This window comes from Tursiops truncatus, chromosome 5, assembly GCF_011762595.2.
Source record: "Tursiops truncatus isolate mTurTru1 chromosome 5, mTurTru1.mat.Y, whole genome shotgun sequence".
NCBI classification, from domain to species: Eukaryota; Metazoa; Chordata; class Mammalia; order Artiodactyla; family Delphinidae; genus Tursiops; species Tursiops truncatus.
The window spans coordinates 74381973-74408099 of record NC_047038.1 but is presented as its reverse complement, the minus strand read 5'-3'; the positions used below and the strand labels follow the sequence as shown (position 1 = coordinate 74408099).

General features: G+C 39.9%; 1 long non-coding RNA gene across 3 annotated transcripts in view; it reads left to right on the top strand.

The window, feature by feature from the left end:
* The window catches only part of LOC109548834 (uncharacterized), a 132457-nt gene that overhangs the window by 10729 nt on the left and 95601 nt on the right, over positions 1-26127 (top strand). For all 3 annotated transcript variants that reach the window (XR_002174983.3, XR_012332007.1, XR_012332008.1), the window contains exon 2: positions 8288-8394. This is a non-coding gene — a long non-coding RNA (uncharacterized lncRNA). The remainder of the gene's footprint in view (positions 1-8287; positions 8395-26127) is intronic.

The following is a 26127-nucleotide window of genomic DNA, read 5'->3' as shown; positions in this document are numbered from 1 at the left end:
TATCAGGGTGATGGTGGCCTCGTAGAATGAGTTTGGGAGTATTCCTCCCTCTCCTATATTTTGGAAGAGTTTGAGAAGGATGGGTGTTAGCTCTTCTCTAAATGTTTGATAGAATTCTCCTGTGAAGCCATCTGGTCCTGGGCTTTTGTCTGTTGGAAGATTTTTAATCACAGTTTCAATTTCAGTGCTTGTGATTGATCTGTTCATATTTTCTATTTCTTCCTGATTCAGTCTTGGCAGGTTGTGCATTTCTAAGAATTTGTCCATTTCTTCCAGGTTGTCCATTTTATTGGCATAGAGTTGCTTGTAGTAATCTCTCATGATCTTTTGTATTTCTGCACTGTCAGTTGTTACTTCTCCTTTTTCATTTCTAATTCTATTGATTTGAGTCTTCTCCCTTTTTTTCTTGATGAGTCTGGCTAATGGTTTATCAATTTTGTTTATCTTCTCAAAGAACCAGCTTTTACTTTTATTGATCTATGCTATCGTTTCCTTCATTTCTTTTTCATTTATTTCTGATCTGATCTTTATGATTTCTTTCCTTCTGCTAACTTTGGGGTTCTTTTGTTCTTCTTTCTCTAATTGTTTTAGGTTCAAGATTAGGTTGTTTATTTGAGATGTTTCTTAAGGTAGGATTGTATTGCTATAAACTTCCCTCTTAGAACTGCTTTTGCTGCATCCCATAGGTTTTGGGTCATTGTGTCTCCATGTCATTTGTTTCTAGGTATTTTTTGATTTCCTCTTTGATTTCTTCAGTGATCACTTTGTTATTAAGTAGTGTATTGTTTAGCCTCCATGTGTTTGTATTTTTTACAGATCTTTTTCCGTAATTGATATCTAGTCTCATAGCGTTGTGGTCGGAGAAGATACTTGATAAAATTTCAGTTTTCTTAAATTTACCAAGGCTTGATTTGTGACCCAAGATATGATCTATCCTGGAGAATGTTCCATGAACACCTGAGAAAAATGTGTATTCTGTTGTTTTTGGATGGAATGTCCTATAAATATCAATTAAGTCCATCTTGTTTAATGTATCATTTAAAGCTTGTGTTTCCTTATTTATTTTGACTTTGGATGATCTGTCCATTGGTGAAAGTGGGGTGTTAAAGTCCCCTACTATGAATGTGTTACTGTCAATTTCCCCTTTTATGGCTGTTAGTATTTGCCTTATGTATTGAGATGCTCCTATGTTGGGTGCATAAATATTTACAATTGTTATATCTTCTTCTGGGATCGATCTCTTGATCATTATGTAGTGTCCTTCTTTGTCTCTTCTAATAGTCTTTATTTTAAAGTCTATTTTGTCTGATATGAGAATTGCTACTCCAGCTTTCTTTTGGTTTCCATTTGCATGGAATATCTTTTTCCATCCCCTTACTTTCAGTCTGTATGTGTCTCTAGGTCTGAAGTGGGTCTCTTGTAGACAGCATATATATGGGTCTTGTTTTTGTATCCATTCAGCCAGTCTGTGTCTTTTGGTGGGAGCATTTAATCCATTTACATTTAAGGTAATTATCGATATGTATGTTCCTATTCCCATTTTCTTAATTGTTTTGGGTTCGTTATTGTAGGTCTTTTCCTTCTCTTGTGTTTCTGCCTGGAGAAGTTCCTTTAGCATTTGTTGTAAAGCTGGTTTGGTGATGCTGAACTCTCTCAGCTTTTGCTTGTCTGTAAAGGTTTTAATTTCTCCATCAAATCTGAATGAGATCCTTGCTGGATCTCATTCCAGTAATCTTGGTTGTAGGTTTTTTCTCCTTCATCACTTTAAATATGTCCTGCCAGTCCCTTCTGGCTTGCAGAGTTTCTGCTGAAAGATCAGCTGTTAACCTTATGGGGATTCCCTTATGTGTTATTTGTTGTTTTTCCCTTGCTGCTTTTCATATGTTTTCTTTGTATTTAATTTTTGACAGTTTGATTAATATGTGTCTTGGCATATTTCTCCTTGGATTTATCCTGTATGGGACTCTCTGTGCTTCCTGGACTTGATTAACTATTTCCTTTCCCATATTAGGGAAGTTTTCAACTATAATCTCTTCAAATATTTTCTCCATCCCTTTCTTTTTCTCTTCTTCTTCTGGAACCCCTATAATTCGAATGTTGGTGCGTTTAATATTGTCCCAGAGGTCTCTGAGACTGTCCTCAGTTCTTTTCATCTTTTTTCTTTATTCTGCTCTGCAGTAGTTATTTCCACTATTTTATCTTCCAGGTCACTTATCCGTTCTTCTGCCTCAGTGACTCTGCTACTGATCCCATCTAGAGTATTTTTAATTTCATTTATTGTGTTGTTTATCATTGCTTGTTTCATCTTTAGTTTTTCTAGGTCCTTGTTAAATGTTTCTTGCATTTTGTCTATTCTATTTCCAAGATTTTGGATCATCTTTGCTATCATTATTCTGAATTCTTTTTCAGGTAGACTACTTCCTCTTCATTTGTTAGGTCTGGTGGGTTTTTATCTTGCTCCTTCATCTGCTGTGTGTTTTTCTGTCTTCTCATTTTGCTTATCTTACTGTGTTTGGGGTCTCCTTTTTGCAGGCTGCAGGTTTGTAGTTCTCATTGTTTTTGGTGTCTGTCCCCAGTGGCTAAAGTTGGTTCAGTGGGTTGTGTAGGCTTCCTGGTGGAGGGGACTAGTGCCTGTGTTCTGGTGGATGAGGCTGGATCTTGTCTTTCTGGTGGGCAGGTCCACGTCTGGTGTTGTGTTTTTGGGTGTCCCTGGACTTATTATGATTTTAGGCAGCCTCTCTGCTAATGGGTGGGGTTGTGTTCCTGTCTTACTAGTTGTTTGGCATAGGGTGTCCAGCACTGTAGCTTGCTGGTCATTGACTGAAGCTGTGTGTTGGTGTTGAGATGGAGCTCTCTGGGAGATTTTCGCCATTTGATATTATGTGGAGCTGGGAGGTGTCTTGTGGACCAGTGTCCTGAAGTTGGCTCTCCCACGTCAGAGGCACAGCACTGACTGCTGACTGCAGCACCAAGAGCCTTTCATCCACACGGCTCAGAATAAAGGGGAGAAAAAGTAGAAAGAAGGAAAGAAAGAGGATAAAATAAAATAAACTTATTAAAATAAAAAATAATTATTAAGAAAAAAACTTTTTTTAAAGTAGAAAAAAAGAACGGACAGACAGAACCGTAGGACAAATGGTGAAAGCAAAGGTATATAGACAAAATCTCACACAGAATCATACACATACACACTCAAAAAAAGAGGAAAAGTGGAAAAAATAATAAATCTTGCTTTCAAAGTCCACCTCCTCAATTTGGGATGATTCGTTGACTATTCAGTTATTCCACAGATGCAGGGTACATCAAGTTGATTGTGGAGATTTAATCCGCTACTCCTGAGGCTGCTGGGAGAGATCTCCCTTTCTTTTCTTTGCTTGCACAGCTCCTGGGGTTCAGCTTTGGATTTGGCCCCGCCTCTGCGTGTAGGTCGCTGGAGGGCGTCTGTTCTTTGCTGAGACAGGACGGGGTTAAAGGAGCTGCTGATTCAGGGGCTCTGGCTCACTCAGGCCGGAGGGAGGGAAGGATGCGGAGTGCAGGGCGGGCCTGCGGCGGCAGAGGCCAGCAAGACGTTGCACTAGCCTGTGGCGCGCTGTGCGTTCTTCCAGGGAAGTTGTCCCTGGATCCTGGGACCCTGGCAGTGGCGGGCTGCACATGTTCCCTGGAGGGGAGGTTTGGATAGTAACCTGTACTCGCACACAGGCTTCTTGGTGGCGGCAGCAGCAGCCTTAGCGTCTCATGCCCGTCTCTGGGGTCCGCGCTTTTAGCCGCGGCTCGCGCCCGTCTCTGGAGCTCCTTTAAGCAGCGCTCTTAATCCCCTCTCCTCGAGCACCAGGAAACAAAGAGGGAAGAAACAGTCTCTTGCCTCTTCGGCAGCTCCAGACTTTTCCCCGTACTCCCTCCTGGCTAGGCATGGCGCACTAACCCCTTCAGGCTGTGTCACGCCGCCAGTCCTCTCCCTGTGATCCGACCGAAGCCCTAGCCTCGGCTCCCAGCCCCTGCCCATCCCGGTGGGTGAGCAGACAAGCCTCTCGGGCTGGTTGAGTACGGGTCGGCACCGATCCTCTGTGCAGGAATCTCTCCGCCTTGCCCTCCGCACCCCTGTTGCTGTGCTCTTCTCCGCGGCTCCGAGGCTTCCCCCCTGTGCCACCCGCAGTCTCGGCCTGTGAAGCGGCTTCCTAGTGTGTGGAAACCTTTCCTCCTTGACAGCTCCCTCCCACTGGTGCAGGTCCCGTCCCTATTCTTTTTTCTCTGTTTATTCTTTTTTCTTTTGCCCTAACCAGGTACGTGGGGGTTTCTTGCCTTTTGGGAGGTCTGAGGTCTTCTGCCAGCGTTCAGTGGGTGTTCTATAGGAGTTGTTCCACGTGTAGATGTATTTCTGATGTATCTGTGGGGAGGAAGGTGATCTCTGTGCCTTACTCTTCTGCTATCTTCAGCAGGCCTATTTCATTGATTTTTTGTTATCTTTATTCGATTCTTTCTAATTTTTTGGATGTAACTGCTAATTTTTTTTTGGCTTTTTGAAATGGAAACTTAGATCTTAATTTAAAATCTTTTTTTCCTAATGAGCATTTAAACTGTCACTTTCCCTCTACACACTGCTTTAGCTGCAGCCCACAAATTTTGATACATTATTATTTATTATTGTTTAGTTGAAAATATTTTCCAATTTCCATTATGACTTCTTCCCTCAATTCTTTAGTTATCTCTCTGTTATTTATTTCTGGTTTAATTCTGCTGTGGCTAGTGAACATTGCTGTGTGGTTTCAATTTTTGGAATGTGTTGAGGCTTACTTTATGTTCCAGTACATGGTATTTTGTAAATGTTTAAGTGTACTTGAGAAGAAAGTGTGATCTATAGTAGTTGAGCATAGTATTTTATGAATATCAATTAGATCAAATTGGTTGACAGTATTTGAATATTTTATATGTCCTTGTCTACTTGCTCTATCATTTCCTGAAGGAGATGTGTTAATATATAGGGGCAATTATGATTTGCCTGTATTTCCCTTTATTTCTTTATTTTTAGTCAATTTTCTTTCTGTATTTTAAAGTTATGTTATTAGGTATATACCCATTAAGGGTTATTGTGTCTTTCTATTTAACTGAATCATCTGTGTGTCTGCTTCTATTGTCTATTTTTCTTTTGATTGTACTTCACATTTTATGTGCTTCACACTTTACAATTTTTAATTATCTATCAGACTTTTTTAAAAGAGCATTCTGTTTTAATCAGCACCATGGCTCTATGAAGTGGTGTTAGCACCCATCCTGTGGATGAGAGAGCAACTCCTTAGGATGCCTGGCTCGTCCTTGGCAGAGGGGGTGACCTGGGTGTGCCTATAAAAGGGCCATCGATATTGAAGTCAGTGTTTTCCCTCAGAGAAACCTTGCCCTTTATTTGGTCATAACAGGAGAGAAACGACTGCCTGGAAGGACTTTTCCTTCTCTGGAATTAAACTCATCTAGACTTTGTTTCTACATCCTTTCAGTGTCTTAAAATGAGATATTTGTTTTGTTTCCATTTTTTCTATTTGTTGTGGCAGGAGTAGTAGCCCGCTGCTATCGTTTACAACCTAACCAACAATAAGTAGCTTATAAAGTTTCTCTGTAGCTTTCTATGGTGAAAATGTATAAAGATGAATTAGAAAAAAAAATCTACCCACTGGCAGAAATAGATGAAAAAAAGCTTGTAGGTAATAGTTTGGGCTTTGGATGGGAGGAAAAATATCAACCTGTCTGCTTTCTAGGTGTTCTATCTTACCTTTAACTGTCTTTCTTAGGTGAGAAAGTAATATAAAAATTGGTCCAAGCTTTTGATACTTCTGCCTGGCACAGCAAATGCCAAAACACTTGGAACAAATTGTCAGAGAAAAAGAACTCGCACTAAAGATGTCCTAAAAGGAAAGAGAACTCATTTGGAAGCAATCTACGATGAGTGGCAAAAGTCAGGAATACAGAACAATAAGAAATTGAGATAATTGAACTGCAGTCTGAAAGATATAAAATAAATATGTTTGCAGTGGTCAAAGACACAATAGAAGGGCTTAAAATCCTAGAAAAGAATGCACTGTTAGGGAAAGACCAGGGAAGTTTTATAGAACCAAATAGAACTTCTAGAAAAGGAAAGAAAAGTGATTAAACAGCTAGTTAGAGATAGCTGACAAGAAACCTGGAAGGTAAATCTAGGGTAGATACTCAGAAAGCAGCAAAAATTGATAGAGATGGGAAATGAAAGAAAAGAACAAGGCAGAAGAAAGAGAGCCAACATATAACCAAGGATGCCAGAAGGAAAGAAAAGAGGAAATGTACAACAGATAAAGTTTGAAAAGGTAGTGTTTGAAATAATTTCCAATTTGATTAAAATTTTGCATCTTTATATTTAAGAAACATAATGAAACTTGAGCAGAATAAATAAAAATAGACATTTAGACACAAGTAGAAATGAATATCAGAGGCAAACCACACACACACAAAATCTTAAATGCACTTAGAGAAGCGATGGAAGAAATGTCCACATATTGAGGTATGGGGAAGTCACTCTGGTCTATACGTGATTTAACTTAAACTTTATGGTAACCTCAACAGGCTGTTTTGTGGCTTGTCAGGTATGCATTGCTCATCTGCTTTAACCATTAAAGAAAAGAATGCATTAAAAAAATCAAAATGGAGTAACTGTGGTTCAGGCATTCAGGATGGAGCTGGGTGGCCATTGTGGATGTGGTTTCAGACATGTTCTGTGTCACCAAGAACCTGAATTTTCTGAACTGTATCATTCTCAAGGCCACCACCAACTATTCTCAAAACAATATCTGCTAGCAGCTGCCAGCTGCACCCTTATGGTCTTAAGGTCTCCACTTGTAACTATGCAACCATTTTGTACCCAATCAATCCTTACTTAACAAGCACCCTTATTTTTTGCCAGCTACAGTTATAATTCTTGACCAACGCATTACGTAATTTTGTGGGTTTTGCCTGTATAAGCCTCCTCCGTTTGGTAGTCCAGTGGAACATAATTCACGTGCTTCTTGAATCTGTGTCTCCTGGGCTATAGTTCTCAGTTTGGCTCAAATAAAATTCTTTTCTACTCCTATTATAGATTGGTTTATTGATTATTTCCGTAGACAGAAGGAAGACATTTATCTAGAGGAGTAATAACTAGACAACAACAGCAATTATAGAATCTAGAAATCAATGGAATCGTATTTTAAAATATTAAAGGAAAGTAGCTGTCAATTAGAAACTATACAAAATAAACTATTATCCAAAAATAAGCATATAAAAAAACTGAAGAAATATAATTTAATACTCATAGGATCTTTTTGAAAAAAGTACTTGAGCATGTCCTTTAGGAAGAAGGAAATTGAACCCAGAAGGAAAGAGTGAGATGCAGTAAACAATGGTAAACAATGTAATTAGCAAATTTGAGTGTTTAGTTAGATTACCAAGTAAGCACCGACTTCATAAAATAATAATAATGACATGACAAATTTGTAAGGTATAAGTAATAAAGTTGGAGTAAGATACTATATAACAGTGAAAATGGGATGAAGTGGTAAGTTTTTTTAAGGTCTTTGTGTTTGGGAGAAGGAGAAGAGCTGTTATATTTGACTTAAAGGCTCAAAAAGGAAAAAAAAAGTAAGGTTAACCAGTACAATAGAAATAGGGTCCAAACTAGTCTGTGTGGTGAGGAAAGAATAAAGAAGAATATACAAATGGCCAATAAGCACATCAAGAGATGCTCAACATTGTGATCCGGGAAATGCAGATCCAAACCTCAATGAGATACCACTTCATACCCAGTGGGACCACTGTGATCAAGTAACAAGTGTTGGGGAGAGAGCAGAACCCTCATACACTACTGGTGGGAATGCACAAGTGAGCATCTAGCTTGAAAAACACTCTGGAAGCTCCTCAGAAAGTTAAACATAGAGGTACTCTTTGATCTAGCAATTTTACTCCTAGGAATATGCCCAAAAGAATTGAAAATATATATCTACACAAAAACTTGTACACGAGTGTTCATAGCAGCATTATTCATAATTGCCAAAGGTGGAAACCATCCACATGTCTATCAGCTGATGAATGGATAAACAAAATTCAGTACATCCTTACAATGGGGTAATGTTTGGCCATAAGAAGGAATGAAAGACTGATACATGCTGCAGTATGGATGGGCCTTGAAAAAAGTATGTATGCTAAGTGAAAGAAACCAATCACAAAAGACCGTATAGCACTACACTGAGATTTGAAGAGGGGATAATTTATCATTCTCCTCTCCCTCTCCTAGCCCCCAAATGGTAATCTTACAACTTGAGAACTCTCCCTGGAAAAGTAAGAGCCCAGAAACTGCTGAGCCTCCCAGTCTCAATTTCCTTTCCCAGATTCATCAAGTAGGTAAGTCATTCTTTCCCCCATGGGGAGGAGTGAGTGATGGGGACTGGAGAAACATGCCAGATATGGTCCTCCTGTACTTTTTCTTCCTTTGTCTTGGCAACCCCTCTAAACATTGCATGGTACATTCATTTATTCATTCATTCACCAGGTATTTATTGATCACCCATCATAGGCAAAGTGCATAATGAAAAATGTAAAGACTGGGCTGCAGCCTCAGGGAGCTAGCATTTTGTTTGGGGGAATGACAACACTAAACATCTTAACAGTTAAGCAGCAGTCAGCCCCTTTCAGTATTGGATATTCCAAAGCTCAGTTCTGAAATTCTTGTTGGCTCCAGTTCCACTCTCTTCTTTGTTGATCCCATATCTCGGGACTGAACTAATGCCAAGGACTCCAGCCTCAGCCTTTCCCTTGAATTCTGTTCTAGTCTGTCAAATTTTTAAAAATGAATATTTAAAAGTCACCTTAAATTCATCTCTAAAATCATTCTCTGATTTCCCTCCCTCTGCCTCTCCCCAACCAAATTTGCTCACTTCTCAGTTTTCCCAGGAACTGGTATCTCCATTGGTCAGAAAACTTGAGGTCTTATCTTGTCTTTTCATGCGCCGCGTCTAATCCACCTGAAAATCCTGCTAGTTTTACCTTCAAAATATGTCTAGAATTTTATACCATTTCACTATCATCCTGGACCACGTCATCATCATTTCTTGCCTGGATTATTATTATAGTCTTCTAATTCCCACTTCTGCCTTGACCCCTAAGGTCTATTTCCAACACAGCAGCTAGAGTGAGTCCTTCTAAAGGTCAAGTCAGATCATGTCATGTCATGATAAACCCTCTAGTTGTTTTTCCTCATACTTAGAGGAATGTCCAGAGTGCTTACAATGGTGTACAGTGTCCTACCTGATCTGGCCCTTGCTCCCTCTCTGACTTCATCTCCTCCTACTCCTGCTCACGTCCACTCCTCTCCCCTCACCTTGGCCTCCACGTTGCTCCTCAATCCACTAAGCATGCTCCTGCCTTATGGCCTTTGTACTTTATTCCATTTGATCAGGCAGCTCTCCCCCAGATATCTGCATGACCTCCTCCCTCGCTTCTTACAGGTTCCCACCCAAAATTAAGAGAGACCACCCTTAATGTTCCCCGCATCACTCATTACAGTATGATGTACCATGTATTTCATTAGTTGTGTGTTTGAGAACAAATGCTCCAGGAGGGCAGTGATTATTTTATTCCCTGTGTATATTGTTGAATGAATGAATCATTCTATATCTGTTCAAGACTTCAATAAAAGAAATGTTGTAAGGCAGTACACATCTCAGTGCCAAATAAATGACATATACATTTTTTGGATATTAATGATATGTAATCGAATGGTTTATATACTATTTTTACCTATTATTATATATATATTATTTTTCAGATTCTTTTCCATTGTAGGTTATTACAAGATATTGAATATAGCTCTCTGTGTGTATATACTGTTCTATATACAGTAGGACCTTGTTGTTTATTTTATATAAAGAAGTGTGTATCTGTTATTCCCAAGCTCCTAATTTATCCCTCCCCCACTTTCCCCTCTGGTAACCATAAGTTTGTTTTCTATGTCTGTGAGTCTGTTTATGTTTTGTAAATAAGTTCATTTGTATCATTTCTTTAGATTCCACATATAAGTGATATCATATGGTATTTGTCTTTCTCTGTCTGACTTCATTTAGTATGATAATCTCTAGGTCCATCCATGTTGCTGCAAATTGCCTATTATTTTTATTGTTATTACCATTCCAATAATTATATGCAACAGTCATCTGTTCGTTATTATATATAACAGGCAAGATTGATGTCCTATTATTTTATTTAGGTTAATAACAAAACCTGACATGAGTAATGGATAAAACATGAGGAAATGGGACAATTGAAAGGAAGAGAGTGGGAGTTAAACTTTCCTTCCTATATGACTTACATCATTAAAAAAAATCATTTCATTAATGTGCTTCCTATTCTAGTTAGTATAGTCAATTTGTATAGCACCGAAGTTCATTTCCTAAGTTAAATCTACAGTTTCCAGTTGGCATACAAAAAAAGTAATTTCTTATGAGAGAAAACGTTTTGGTCATACACACGGTACACTGGAAATTGATTAGGTTTGATTAATCTGTCTTACAAAAATCTTTACAAAAATGAGTGAAAATATTTTAACAACTTCTGCTCCTTGGAATTCCTTACCAATATTATCTTGTTTTACCTGGAGCCTCCTCTTTCTATACGATGAATTACATTTTCATGACCAAAGTTAGTATCTATTTGAATTTTTTCTTAACAACGTGCTTAATTACAAAGGGATTTTGGCATAAAAGCATGACTGATTTTAGCTACGGTTCCTACTTAAGTGTCTTCCTAAATTTCTTTACATTGTCATTAGACAATGTAAAGAAAGGAACATTTCCTGAGGTATAGAACCTAAGCAACAGAAATGAATGTGTTCATTCAACACATTTATTCAAAGCTATGAGCTAAACATATTGTGAGGAGCTGGACATTCAAAGAATGAATAAGACCCTCCTGCAAGGAGGTGGGTTACAAAACTGACTCAGTGACTGGAATGCACATTATTGATTTTAAACTCTGACCCTTTTTCATGGTCATGGATGTTATTTGTAGGAATAGTTAAGAAAGCACAGGTTTTCTACAATCTTATGTAGTGACTTACAGTGACTGACTTGCTCAAGGACTGAAGAATACCTTAGAATATTCCTGAGATCACCATCTGTTTTTTATATATTTGCAATAATATGTTTTGTCTTTTGCTAGTGAAGCAGCAGTCTGTTTTATTTTTACAAGATGGAAGGGTCTTCAGGATGATGCAGTGTGGGGTGCGGTATTTGGCAGTTTTAATACCGCTGGAGAATCAGGCTTTAGGTAACCAGCTAGGTAACCATGAACAAGCCACTCTGGGTCTCAGTTTGCCCAGTTGGATTACAGCAGCAAGTCTCAAAGTTAATATGAATGTCACCTGGGGATTTTGCTAAAATGCAGATTTCTATTCATTACATTGGAATGGGGCCTGAGATTCTGCATTTCTAACAATATCTCAGGTAATGAACACCCCTGCTGCTGGCCCCATGGCCCACATACTGAGTGGGAAGGGTGAGAGCAGCATCGTCCAATACAAAGATAAAGTAAGCTATGTATGTAATTTTAAACGTCTAGAAGGCACATTAGAAAGGTAAAAATAAATAGGTGAAATTAGTTTTAATAACATTTGATTTAATCTCATATAATAAAAAATATTTGAACATGTCATCAATATAAAAATTATGAACGAGATATTTTGCATTATTTTTTCCATATTGTCTTTGATATCAGGTATGTATTTTACACTTATGGCACATCTCAATTTGGACTACCACAGTTCAACTGCTCAATAGCCACACATGTGCTACCGTTTAGGACCATGAAGGCTAGACCATCTCTGCTGCCACTTTAAGTGCTGATAAAGTTATGTTCCTTACATTTCAAATTGACTCTTGCCTCCAGGTGGCGCTAACGTTCTTTGTTTCATCCCTGGGGAAAAAATTATTTTTTTCCACTTGGTTGAGAGCTCTACAAACGGTCACTTAATATATTTACTTATTTACTCATCTAGTCCCTTCTCTTCATTCATTCATCCTATAATATATATTTACAGGCTGTACTAATGGTTAGTATATTATATTCTCTGTAACTTTGTCCAATAACTTTGTCCAATGAAGTGCAATAAATTATCATTAATTATGCCGAAGTAAATTATAGAAGGAATGCTTAAAGTCATTTTTAGGAATGTGATCCATTCTTGGGGGGAGGTGCTATATAAGGTTGATCCCTGATTATATAATATTTTTAGACACAGGGTGGTGACCAGCTATTTAACAGAGCAAACGTAGAAACAGGAAAATTGCTGACTAGTATACAAAAGATTGAAATAATAACTTTGTGACATGGTTGTTTTATGAAGAGGAGGAAAATATTTCTCTTCCTTCAGTTTTACCTAATACAGGATGACTGGTACTCTGTATGGTGATTTAGGTGTTTAATTTTCTGGAAGGGAAATGATGAATATAAACATCTCTATTTCAACTCTATAATTTTGCCTATACTCCAGGCATACTATATACTTAGAGATTACATTTTCTAGAAGAATAATTTTAACACTCAGACTTAGTTTTAAGAAGGTATGTCCAATGCCCAAGTTTTTTAAAAGCTTGGTATTATTTCTTTTGTCTGCTTGTGGCTCTAATGATAACTAAAATGTCAGGTATATCAAGAACAAGTAGTGTAAATGTGTCCCATCCTCACAGTAAACCAATGAGGTAGATACTTTTATCACCCCCACATTTCAAGTGAGGAAATGGATGCTCTAGAGATTTTAAATAATCTGTCCTGAGCACATGACCATTAAGAAGAGACAGAGTGTGAACTCATATCCGGTCTGTTGGACCCTCAAATTCATTCCCTTGCCTACCATACTTATTGGGGAGGCTCTCTTCCTCTGTCTTAAGCTGAGTTTGCTGAACAGTCAATAAAAAGTGCAGTCTACAATATCCAAATCTATAATATCTGTGAGGTTGTCTTTTATAATGAGCTTGTGTTTTATAATGATAAGCCATACATGTTTAAAACAAGGTCAGAGAGCCAAAACCTCAGGTATCTTTGGTCTTAGTTCTCATTTGACTTGTGACTCTCTATACCAAGTCACCTAAACTCTGTTTTCTATAAGACAGAATGAAATGGGGAGTCTCTTTCATGGATATATAGGTTGAATTCATTACATGATTTCATGACAACTCGTGTCACAAATATAAACTCCTCCCACTTAACCATTGTAAAAATATACTCATTATATTGTTTCATACATAGAGTTCCCAACAGTTATGTGCTTTCTTTCTTTTCTTTTTTCTTTGCGGTACGCGGGCCTCTCACTGTTGTGACCTCTCCTGTTGCGGAGCACAGGCTCCGGGCGCGCAGGCTCAGCGGCCATGGCTCACGGGCCCAGCCTCTCCGCGGCATGTGGGATCTTCCCGGACCGGGGCACGAACCCGTGTTCCCTGCATCGGCAGGAGGACTCTCAACCACTGCGCCACCAGGGAAGTCCTGTGCTTTCTTTTTGATGCATATAATACAAAATGGCATGTGTGCGCGCGCTCGTGTGTGTGTGTGTGTGTGTGTGTGTGTGTGTGTGTGTGAGAGAGAGAGAGATCAGAATTGAGTTCAGATCCTTTCTTTGCCACCCTCTGGCTCTGTTGTCTTGGGTAGCTTAGTGAAGCTCTCTTGGAACATCAGTTTCCCCAACTGCAAATCTGGGTTGATGTATTTTTTTTTTCTGAGAATGTGTCATGAGAATTAAGTGAGATGGTATATGCAAAGTCTCTAGCATATATAGCGTATAGCATGTATAGCATATAGTCTAGTTAACACTCAACAATGTTAATTTTATAGAATGATGAGATAGAAATATTGGCAAGCTACATCCATACCTGCTTACTTTACTTTTTAGAGGAACTTGATATCTGTTAACAAATGGAGCAGAAAAGTGAGGCTACTCCCCCCAGTTCCCCAAATTCTCAACTTTTTATGAAATTGGGCCAAGTTCATCTAATTTATGCAGCAAACTGCTTTAGTTCTTTACTTTGCCTTGGCAATGAAAATCACTCTCTTAAGTCATCTTGTTGAAGGGCTTATGAAGACATTATGGTGTTTGGCTCCCTATCTTATCCAAGTTGCCTGGATGAAAAATTGGTCTTTCCTTCCCATCTTTCAGACAAAGGATTTATAACTACTTTAGCATATTATTGAAGCAAGGAGATACTACAGAAACGTTACTTTGTGCGGACTTTTATAGGTTCTGATTTGGATGCAGTGCTTAAAGTTCACAGGTGGAAAAAATACATTGTTTTAAAAATGTCAGCATTTCCTGTTATAAAAGGAATTATTTTCTTTTTTTTCTTTTCTTTTCTTTCTTCTTCCTTCTCCTCCTTCGTGTGTATGACTGCATCTAAGAACATACAAATCTTGAAACATTACACTGGATTCTTGAAAACAGGCTCAAATGATTTTCCTCCTTAAATACCCTCTTTTGTTGCTGGTCAGGAACAAAGTCACCTAAGCTAAATGGTCACAGTTCACTTCACACATAGGGAGAAGAAAAATCTGTTTTAATCCCCTGAAGATTCAGAGACAATCTGCTTCTGACACTAGAAGGGGATCTTGGAAAAAACGATTCACGGATAGAATGGATGATCTCAGAATATCCTCCAAGGACTCGGAAGGTGCCCAAACAAATATGGAGTATAAAAGTTTCCCTGTGTCATGTGTTTGGGAAAGGAGTGGAGAGTTGGAGAAAGAAGGAAAACTTTATCAAGGAGAAAGGCAGACAATGGCCAGACGTGAATGATATCTTAAAATGGATAAGGGAGATTCAAGCATGGTGATTAGAATTGTATACAAGGTTGAACTGAGAGAATTTTCCCACAAAGAAGCTGGGATCTGCTGTCCTTTCTGTGGAGCAGCTCTGAAGTAGATAGTGACGTGTGATGAACTGGTGGTGGGAGACAATCCAGAAAAGGTTTCCCTTAGCCTCTACCCCCCGCCCCCAGCCTTGCATTATTGAACGGCCGAGGGTAAGGTGCAGAGGTGCAGCGGCAGTATCAATAGTACAGGCTTTGTAAGCACAAGAAAGTGAGTGTGAATCCCAGCTCCACTCCTGAGTCTGGCAAGTCCCTCAGGTCTCGGAGCCTCAATTTCCTCCTCTGGAAATGCAAATAATATCTGTCCCAATAACCTAACCAAGTTGTTGTGAGAATCACATTAGGTAATGGAGAGGAAAGTGCTGTGCAAATTATCAAGTGCTGCAAATGTAGTCTAGTGATAACAACAAACACAGAACTGATGAATCTCATGTCTGTGGGTTTCTGCAGATCTGAGGTTCAGGTTCACTGATGAAATCTCCTTCCCTTATCTTTGTCAGATAACAGGTGGGAGGACTTGGTCAGCCTCCATCAGATGGAATTAATCATATTCCAACGTGGAAGAACCAGCCAACACCTTGCCCTCAGGCTCTCTTGCCCTAGAGCCCTGATCAGAAGCATGTTTCTGTATTGCCTACTATGTACCAGACCCCAAGCCAGACAACTTACCTAGGCTTTCTTACTAACGCTCTGCTTTGCGGAAGAGAAAATGGAGGATCCAGTAAAGAAGACACTTGCTCAAGTTGACACAGCTGTTAAGTGGGAGGGCCAGGATTCTAGGGCAGGAGCTCTTTCCTCCCCACAGGGCACAGGGGCAAGTGTGGTTTTCCCTAGTTTTCCCATCTTACCTTCCCTCTCCTCCTCCTCATCTTCCTCTCTCCTCCCTCTCTTCCTCTTCCCCATGTCTCCTCCTTCTTGAGGTATGAAGCTTTCTTTACTAAATAAACACAGGAAATTTAAAAAGGAATGAAAATACAGCTGAGCAGGAGTAGAAACTCTGCTAAATGTGGCTTTTTCCAGAGTCCTCAGGGAAAGCGCCAAAGAAGTAAACTCTTGAATACATGGAGTTTCTGTGGTGTGTACAGTGTGTACATGGGTGTATGCCTGTCTCTGTAAGAGCTTCTTGCTTTAAAAGTATTGTTCCTAGGGATCCCTCCTGCACTGTTGGTGGGAATGTAAATTGATACAGCCACTATGGAGAACAGCATGGAGATTCCTTAAAAAACTAAAAATAGAACTACCATAGAACCCAGTAATCCCACTACTGGGCATATACCCTGAGAAAACCATAATTCAAAGAGTCATGTGCCACAATGTTCATTGCAGCTCTATTTACAATAGCCAGGACATGTAAGCAACCTAAGTGTCCACTGGTAGATGAATGGATAAAGAAGATGTGGCACATATATACAATGGAATATTACTCAGCCATTAAAAGGAACGAAATTGAGTTATTTGTAATGAGGTGGATGGACCTAGAGTCTGTCATACAGAGTGAAGTAAGTCAGAAAGAGAAAAAAAAAATACCGTATGCTAATGCACATATATGGAATCTAAAAAAACGGTACTGATGAACCTAGTGGCAGGGCAGGAATAAAGATGCAGATGTAGAGAATGGACTTGAGGACACAGGGTGGGAAGGGGAAGCTGGGTGGAGTGAGAGAGTATCATTGACATATATACACTACCAAATGTAAACTGGATGTCTAGTGGGAAGCAGCTGCATAGCACAGGGAGATCAGCTTGGTGATTTGTGACGACCTAGAGGGGTGGGATAGGGAGGGTGGGATAGGGAGGCTCAAGAGGGAGGGGATATGGGGATATATATATATATATATATATATATCTGATTTACTTTGTTGTACAGCAGAAACTAACACAACATTGTAAAGCAATTATACTCCAATAAAGATATAAAAAAAATACAGACCAAATAAAACATAACTACATTTTAAAATTTGTTCCTATTAATTACACAAGAAATACATGAATACATTTTTATTGTAAATTGAAAAAGTTGAACATTACGGATCAAGTTAAACTCTCTTTTGATGCCTTTTATCCTATTTCCTATCCCAGATGTAACTATTACTATCATTTTAATATATATTTTTCTAAAACTGATAAAAATTATATTTAAATTGAATTATTTTTCTTAATTTTTAATTATAAAAATTAATTTTATATTTTAAATCTTATATATATAATTTTAAATTATATTTTTCTAAAATTAAATTAAAAATTAACTTATGCATATTTAGCCACGAATATTTATGTATTTTATTTTTACATGTGTGGCATCAGTTGTACTTATCATCTTGTGGCTTGTTTTAAAATTTTTTATTCAATAACATATCTTGGAGATAACCTATGTCTGGCATATGTATTTACCTCTTTCTTTTATTGAAGTATAATTAATTTATACTTCAATATTGTGTTAGTTTCAGGCATTGCCTTGTTTCTTTACTGCTTCATAGTATGAAGCCTTGGTAATTTAAATAATCCCCTACTGATGGACTTTTAGGTGGTTTCCATTCTATTGCAAACAGTGTTCCAATGAGCAATCTTGTACTCCTATGTGAGTGTTGCTCTAGGGTAGATACTATAATGTTGTGAATCTGAATATAATGAAATTGGTCGATGGGCTTCCATCCTTCATCTAACTCCTGTTCTCAAAAGGCAGTCAGCTAAAAACCTCTTAACGATGATCGCTTGGCATCCTCTCATTTCAGCAGATTGTCAGTTTCGTATGATACAATTTTCATGATCTTTATTTTTGTGCTTTTGTGATATAACAGACTGACTGGAAACTGTTGTTTGCATCATTCTTACAATAATCAACTCTGCACTTGACATGGTTGAGTTGTGTGTGTGTTTATGTGTGTGCAGTTAAGGAATTAATAGTGTCATCCAAATTGCTCTCTCAAATGGCTATAATTAACTTATGCTCCTGCCAGCACTGTCCAAGAAAACCCATTTCCTAAACCTTCACCAACACCTGATATTTTCAAACATTAAACATTTTGCTAATCTAATGGGATGGGTGAAAATGACATTTTATTATTGTTTTAATTTGCATTTTTGACCTAATTTTCTTCGTATGGCAGAAATGTCCTCCCTAGGGAATTCTTACATCCTCATTAAGCAGTGGGGAGTCCCTTCCCCAGATCTGTGCCATCCCAGCACCCCTAGGTATGGGCTAGAGAAAGTGCCTGGAGCAGCGGTGAGGTCCAGAGTTCCACACACAACCTCCTCTCCCCCAGGGCTCTGGATTCTATATTGGAAATTCTCATAGCATCCCAGTCCAGCTCTGGACTATTAGGCTGTGTTTAGAAGTTCTTCAGAGATGCTTTAAGATGATCACATGCTCAGTTTCTCTGTGTTGTTTGTTTACCTATTGTAGGTGTTATATTTTATGCCTAATATGTCAATTGTTTTTAAACATGCGGACCTGCACTGTGGCATTTTAACAGTACGCATATATTTTCTGATTATGAAAATAGTGCATGTGCGTTATTTAACACCTGAAAAAGTTTTAAAGAAGTATAAAGAAGTAGAAAACTATCTTTTACTCAAAGACAATGATGGTTAAGGTGAAAATACATGTTTTGAAGAAAATAAGTTTTCAGATAGAAGCATATCAGTCTTCTATCCAGATTTTACAAGTGTCTCCTATACTCATTTTTTTCACCACTCAGAGAGGTCGTTTTCTCTTTATTTCCTCTGTTATTTTGTTTATGAGTGTATTCCTGTGTCGCTCATTTGGAATATATCTTTTTTAAAAAAATTTATTTTATTCACTTATTTTTGGCTGTGTTGGGTCTTCATTGCTCCATGCAGGCTCTCTCTAGTTGTGGCGAGCGGGGGCTACTCTTTGTTGTGGTGCGCGGGCTTCGCACAGTGGTGGCTTCCCTTTGCTGTGGAGCATGGGCTCTAGGGTGCACGGGCTTCAGTAGTTGTGGCACGTGGGCTCCGTAGTTGTGGCTCGCAGGCCCTAGAGTGCAGGCTCAATAGTTGTGGTGCACGGGCTTAGTTGCTCCGTGGCATGTGGGATCTTCCTGGACCAGGGCTTGAACCCGTGTCCCCTGCATTGGCAGACGGATTCTTAACCACTGCGCCACCAGGGAAGCCCGGGAAGCCCCCTGGAATATATCTTTATACTTACCATTTAAAGCTGGCATGAGGTGATTACTCCTCTCACATGTCTACTGAAAGCTCATCAATCTATGAGGCGCTCTCGGTTGAGTGGGACTTCAGACCCTGAGGGTCTGTGTGTGTCCTCAGGGTAGACAGGCCTCTTAAACTACCCTGAGTGATAAGGTAACTTCATTACTATCTCACAGTTTGCTCAGGGACAACACCTAATTTGCACAAGGGCCGAGAACCCCAACTGGCAAGAACGCAAACCCTTTCCACGACTGGTGTTGGAGAGCATGACCTAAGCGGAAGCTGGAGGCCCTGGGAAGAAGTCTAGCGTGTGGCCAGATGGGGTGTAGGAGAGCAGTGTCTCCAAGTTTCACAGGAGCCTGAGCCTGCCCAGTGTCCCAGCTCTTCTGCTGAGCTCCCAGACTGTGCCAGCTGGGGAGACAAAGACTCCTTCTTGCCCCCCAACTCCCCAGTGCAGCCAAAGGGAGAGTCAACTGGCTGTTAATTATGCACACCGAATTCTTGGAGAGAGTTCTTCTTCCATAAACACAGAAGCTTATTCTTCATATTATGGCTAAGGTAAATGCACGAGGCTGCATAATTTTTCACAGTTGGATAGGAGGAATGTTGAATTAAATGCTCTGATTCATTTCAGTTCTATTGTGAAAATTATTTGTTGGCTGCTACTTATTTCCTCTCTTGATCCTTGGTTTATTTAATTGACTCTGAACACACAGCGATGATTGAAATGGTTTGCTTCAGAACAGATGGTTTCATGCTATTATATAGAAAGTGCTCTGAAAGCTCCAGCTTTATGAACTGGCGCTGTGATTCCTGGCAGCAATTATTTTAACAATTAAGACTTATTTCCCAATATTTGTTGGCACTTAAAAGTGCCATTATATCTTTGGATCAGTTGGCTGAAAGCAGTGGTTCCCAATCAGTGCATCAAGAATGGAGGTGGTTGTACAGGCCAGGGGCTAGCTTCTAGGAGTGCCGGTGAAGATTCTTATTTTGCTTGTAATTTTGGCAGCATTCTCAAGGGAGGACTCAATGTTTGAGACTAAGATGCTTGTGCTGGGATTACCACCCTCAGAAGAAAGCTCTGAATTCCAGGGTGAGCATGGTAGGATAAGGGTCAGAGAGCCAACTGGATGTCACGCCTAGCTGTGGCCTTGGAAGGGCCACCCTAAAGTAGATGGGGGAGTAGGAAGGGAAACAATGAGAGAGGAGAAAGGGGAAAGAATATGAAAGGAAGGAGGAAGAGCATGAAAGGGGCTCAGGGTGGTGAAGTTCAATGTCAAGGCTGCCTAGCACTAGCAAAGACTTCTGGCTGGGGCACGTGGGGCCTGAGGTCACCCTGCTTTTACTCACCAGCTAAGTAGACCAGGACACAGGGCACCTCAAGTCCCTGAGAGCCTTCCTAATTCTCAGGAAAGTTCTGTTTAGGCTAGTGTGGCCCTGGAGGGATGAGCAATGAAGGCCCCTTGGCTTCATTGCTGAGCTCCTTTGTGGAACCAGAAGGTGACCAGAGGTTCAAAGATCTTATTATTTTCTGTTATGGGCAGTTATGCAAGTACATGTAACACTGGAATTGAGGGTTGTTATACTTGAGGTGGTATCAAGGGGCTCCCTTAAAAGGTAAGGATCACATTCTGTTCTCTTGGATCAGTACTTCCTCCAACCAGTCCAAGGATCTTTTGGCTTCAGAAGATTTTGGTTCAGACTCCAGAGCTGATGTTTTTTAGTCGAGGGGGCTGGGAGAATTCCTTGAACTTTCTGAGCCTCGTTTTCCTTGCTTGAAAATGGAAAATGTGAGGATTAAAATAAAGTTTGAGGGTATGGAAGCTTTGTCAAATGTGAAGTGCTAGGTAAATATTAATTCTTATCTTCTGGAAGGAATCATCTTTAAAGAGATGTGGCTAGCAGCAGACATCAAAACTATGTGGTATGCACCCCAGTGTTCATTGCAGCACTATTTACCATAGCCAGGTCATGGAAGCAGCCTAAATGCCCATCGACAGATGAATGGATAAAGAAGAGGTGGTACATATACACAATGGAATATTACTCAGCCATAAAAAGGAACGAAACTGGGTCATTTGTTGAGATGTGGATGGATCTAGATACTGTCATACAGAGTGAAGTAAGTCAGAAAGAGAAAAACAAATATTGTATATTAACGCATATATGTGGAACTTAGAAAAATGGTACAGATGAACTGGTTTGCAGGGCAGAAATAGAGACACAGATGTAGAAAACAAATGTATGGACACCAAGGGGGGAAAGCCGCGGGGTGGTGGGATGAATTGGGAGATTGGGATTGACATGTATACCCTGATGTGTATAAAATTGATGACTAATAAGAACCTGCTGTATAAAAAAATACAATAGGGCTTCCCTGGTGGCACAGTGGTTGAGAGCCCGCCTGCCGATGCAGGGGACACGGGTTCGTGCCCCGGTCCGGGAAGATCCCACATGCCGCGGAGCGGCTGGGCCCGTGATCCATGGCCGCTGAGCCTGCGCATCCGGAGCCTGTGCTCCGCAACGGGAGAGGCCACAACAGTGAGAGGCCCACGTACCGCAAAAATATATAAATAAATAAATAAATACAATAAAATTCAAAAAAAACACTAAACTATGTGGTAATACATGCATACACACACACAAATATATGGCATATAAAAGTATATACACACACACACACGAATTCAAGGATATGAATAAAATAGTAACCATATTGTAAAACTTTGCGTATGTACTTTATTATATACTGCAGGTTAGGGCAATATAAAGTATTTTTTCAGGTCACTTTTACCCTATATGATTTATCCATTATACCCTGTATAAGTCAGCATTCTCCAGAGAAGCAGAACCAATAGGAAATTGGGGGACTTCCCTGGTGGTCTAGTGGTTAAGACTCCTCGCTTCCACTGCAGAACCAATAGGAGATATATATATATACCAATTTCTTATAAGAAATCTCTTGATTTCGTATACATATATCATTTCATATATTGTATCAAATCACAGTTAGTAGGTATGTGATTAAGGAGGCTGGGCAGTCTAGACCCAGGAGATCCAAGCAGATATCCCAGCTTGAAGCCAGTGAGGCAGAGAGAGAGAATTCTTTCTCACTCAGCCTTTTATTCTATTCAGGCCTTGAATGAATTGGGTGAGGCCCAGTCACATTGGAGAGGGCAATATTTATTCAGTCTACCAATTCAAATGTTAATCTCATCCAGAAACACATTCCTAGACATACCCCCAAATTTAATGTTTAACCATATATCTGGGCACCCCATGGCCCAATTAAGTTGACACAAAAGATTAGCCATTACATACTCTCTTTAGGATTCCACTCTAAGTAGAAGATGGGGAAAGGAATGTAGGGAAAAGACCATATCCAGGAAAAAGCATGCGAATATGCATACTTACTATAAGGATTAATATAGATGCTGGAATAGGACTTGAGCTGTGTGAGCTTTCTGGCAGCCAAAGCAAAAAGGGAAACACCATCAGTGACATAAACCTCATTATCAGAATATAATGGACTGGAGCATACCAGTCCTTTAAGGGGAAATAAAAAAGGTTTTTCTAGTACTTACGTAATAAATTCTTCAAATGAGATTTATGTAGGGAATACTCAAATGGGTAGTACCTAATGATCCTAACAATGTTTTTGTGGTAAAAGCAGTAATAGATATTTCTTCATAAAAGTTAAGGGCGTGAAAAAAAAAAAAAGTTAAGGACATGACCTTAAAACGCAATACAGTGAAGGTAAATCGTGAAAGGGCCTAAGGTGATATGGTCCAACTAAGAAATGCTCTGTGGATATGGCTTTATTTAAGCCTAGAATTTTAGAGATTCTAACAGAATGGAAGAACTAGAGCTCTTCAAATGGTCTCCTGTACTTCAATTTTTGGCTATTTCGATATGAGTTGGGGAGCAAAGAGTGTAAGGGAATAACACTGGTGATGATACTGTTGTCTGCCTTATTGTTTGAGGGTGGAGCCATATGTGCAGTCATTACTATACTTGCTTAAGTATGAGCTAAATACATCTTACAAAACATGACTTATGGAGTCAGAAGAACTAGGTTTGAGTCACATTATGATATCTTAAATTTTGTGCTTGTGATGCTTGTCATATTTCATCTCTTTGAAAAGTTTCCTCGTATGTATGTAATGAGATAGAGAAAAGTTATCATGTTCATGGCTGTTATGGGAATTCATTTTAATGACCAGCTGTGTCATTTAAGTCTTTCTCCTGCAAGTGACAAAAAAAGCTCAACGTAAAATGGCCTAAGGAAAAAAGGGAGGGTCTTTTTGACTCAGTAAATGAAAAGTCCAGTGATAGGGCTCGTGAATTAGTTTCCTAATTGCTGCAACCTTGATGGTTTAAAATAACAGAAGTTTATTGTCTCATAGTTCTGGAGGGCAGAAGCCCAAATTAAGGTGTTGGCAGGGCTGCACTCCTTCCAGACACACTGGGAGACCTTGCCTCTTCTAGCCTCTGATGGCTACCTGGCATTCCTTGGTGTTCCTTGGAACCACAACTAGAACCACAATTGGAGTGATTATGGCTATCACTCCAATCTCTACCTTCATCTTCATACCAGCTTCGCCTCTTTGTGTCTGCTTTCTCTTCTTCTGTCTGCATTTACTCTCTCTCTCTCATAGGAATGCATGGGCTTACATTTAGGGCCTGGATAATCCAGGATAAACTCCTTGCAAGATTCTTAACTTAATGACAGGTTTTTTTTGCCTCATAAAGTAATATTAATTTTTTGCCATATAAGGTATCATTTACAGGTTCCAGGGAATAGAAGGTAGATATATCTTTGTGGCCACCATTCAGCCCATCGGAGTTGGCTTCAGACATTGCTGACATCAGGCCCAAATTATGTCATCAAGACTTGGTTTCGTACCATCGTTCAGCTATCTTTGGTGTGTGGCTTCGGTCTCAGGCTCCATTTATTGCAAGATGATGGCAGCAGCTCTAGATTTTATATCCTCTCCGCTTCATATCTGTTGAAATCAAATCCTTTCTCCCAGAAGTGTCAGTGAAAGTCTCACGGGGCATCCTTGTATCTGAGGAGTCACTCATCTGTTCCCAAACCCGTCACTGTGACCAGGGGAATGTGAGGCTCTAATTGGTTTGGCCTGAGTCATATGATTATGGTGTCAGCTCTTCTGGGACCACAGGCACTGGGAATTGGGGAGAAATGGCTCCCCAAATTAAAATAAAGGCTAGTCCCACAAGAAAGGGAAGTGGATGCTGGGTGGCAAGATAAGGAAACAAAACAAAACAAATTTTAAAACTCCACAAATATCTACTACTTTAGCTCTGTTGATAAGTTGCTTTAATAAGCCTGTTATTCATGTAAAAGAAGGAAGCTATTCTATGTAATAAAGGAGGGAAAGGAAAGTTTCCAGGGGGAAGATCTGTTGAGTGGAGCACGAGGTGAGACTCAGGAGAGGTCTAATTGAGATTTTGCAGAGCTGTGTACTGTGTAAGATGACCCCTGAGGGGCTTCATGAATCTGATAGTTCTAGAAATATGATATGTTTGGTTAAATCAACTGGATTTCTGTTTGGAATGGTGAAGAGATTGTGTTTGTATCAAGCTTGGGGTTTGGCCAAAGTATAGTCAGCTCTTGTAGATGAAGTTGAGAGTAGAGACCACCATTCTATATAAAACAGGGTTAATGACCTTATCTTCATAGGACTGTTGGGCGTCAGTGGAGATCTAGGGTATGAAAAGACTTTCTAACTGTAAAGGGATATACTCCTGGGAGGTACCCTTGTGGTGTTCTCATGACTTTCCTCATGAATTCATATCCGTGTAGGCCTGTTAGTTTTCCTCTGCATCACGCCCAGGCCGTATCAGGGAATCAGTCAAGAATGCAGATATATCTGCTGAAATTCCTCTTCCCACCAACAAAAGACCTCAGAGCACATCTCTACTGATGGTAAGGCATCTTGGTAATCAACATCGCCATCCACAGTTTATTGTGTGGACAACGATGCAAGGGTTGGAGCAGAGTTTCAACAAAGTGGACTTCTTATGTTACCTTACGTCAGGGACCCTTTACCTGGGACACACCCATAGGCATGTTGCATCTGTCGATCTACTAAAATTGTGTGCAGAATGTGTGCACGCAATTTTTTTTTAAATGTAACCAGTGGCTGTTTTGAAATGCTAGGACTTTTTTCAATGTTTCCATATTTTATTTATTTATTTGGCTCCATTGGGTCTTTGTTGCTGCACGCGGCTTTCTCTAGCTGCGGCGAGCAGGGGCTACTCTTCGTTGCAGTGCGAGGGCTTCTCATTGCGGTGGCTTCTTTTGTTGTGGAGCACAGGCTCTAGGCGCACGGGCTTCAGTAGTTGTGGCACGTGGGCTCAGTAGTTGTGGCTCCTGGGCTCTAGAGCGCAAGCTCCGTAGTTGTGGCACACGGGCTTAGTTGCTCCGTGGCATGTGGGACCTTCCCGGACCAGGGCTCAAACCCATGTCCCCTGCATTGGCAGGCAGATTCTTAACCACTGCACCACCAGGGAAGCCCTGGTGTGTGCAGATGCATGCATGTGCTTCTCTCATTGTCCTGGGAAGAGGCTCCACAGCTTTCAGCAGATTCTCAGAGGAGTCATGACCCCTCAGAGGTGGTGTACTATTGACTCTCCTTGTTTATGGTAATGGGACTTTGGTGAAAGGTGAATGAAGAAACTTGAGAATTCTGACCCCACTCAGTTTTCAGCTCACTTATCCTGGCTCTTCTCTGAGGCTCTGCAGTGCCACTCAAACACTGCATTTTAGGAAGGAGCAAAACGTTTTGTTTGTGTTTGGGTGCTTGTTCCTTTTTTGAAAAAATTAAGTATTTCGTATGTATGTTTGCAGTTAGAAAGATAATGCTACTTCTAGAGAATTCAGAAACGAAAGAAAAGCAGAAAGATGCTTTAAAAATTATTTTAAAACCTCGTGAAGAAGTTTGCTGGCAAGAGAGATATGAGCATGGCCTTTGGTGTCAGATACACTGGAGTTTGTGTTCTGTGAAATTTGGGGAAAGTTGCTTAATCTCATCAA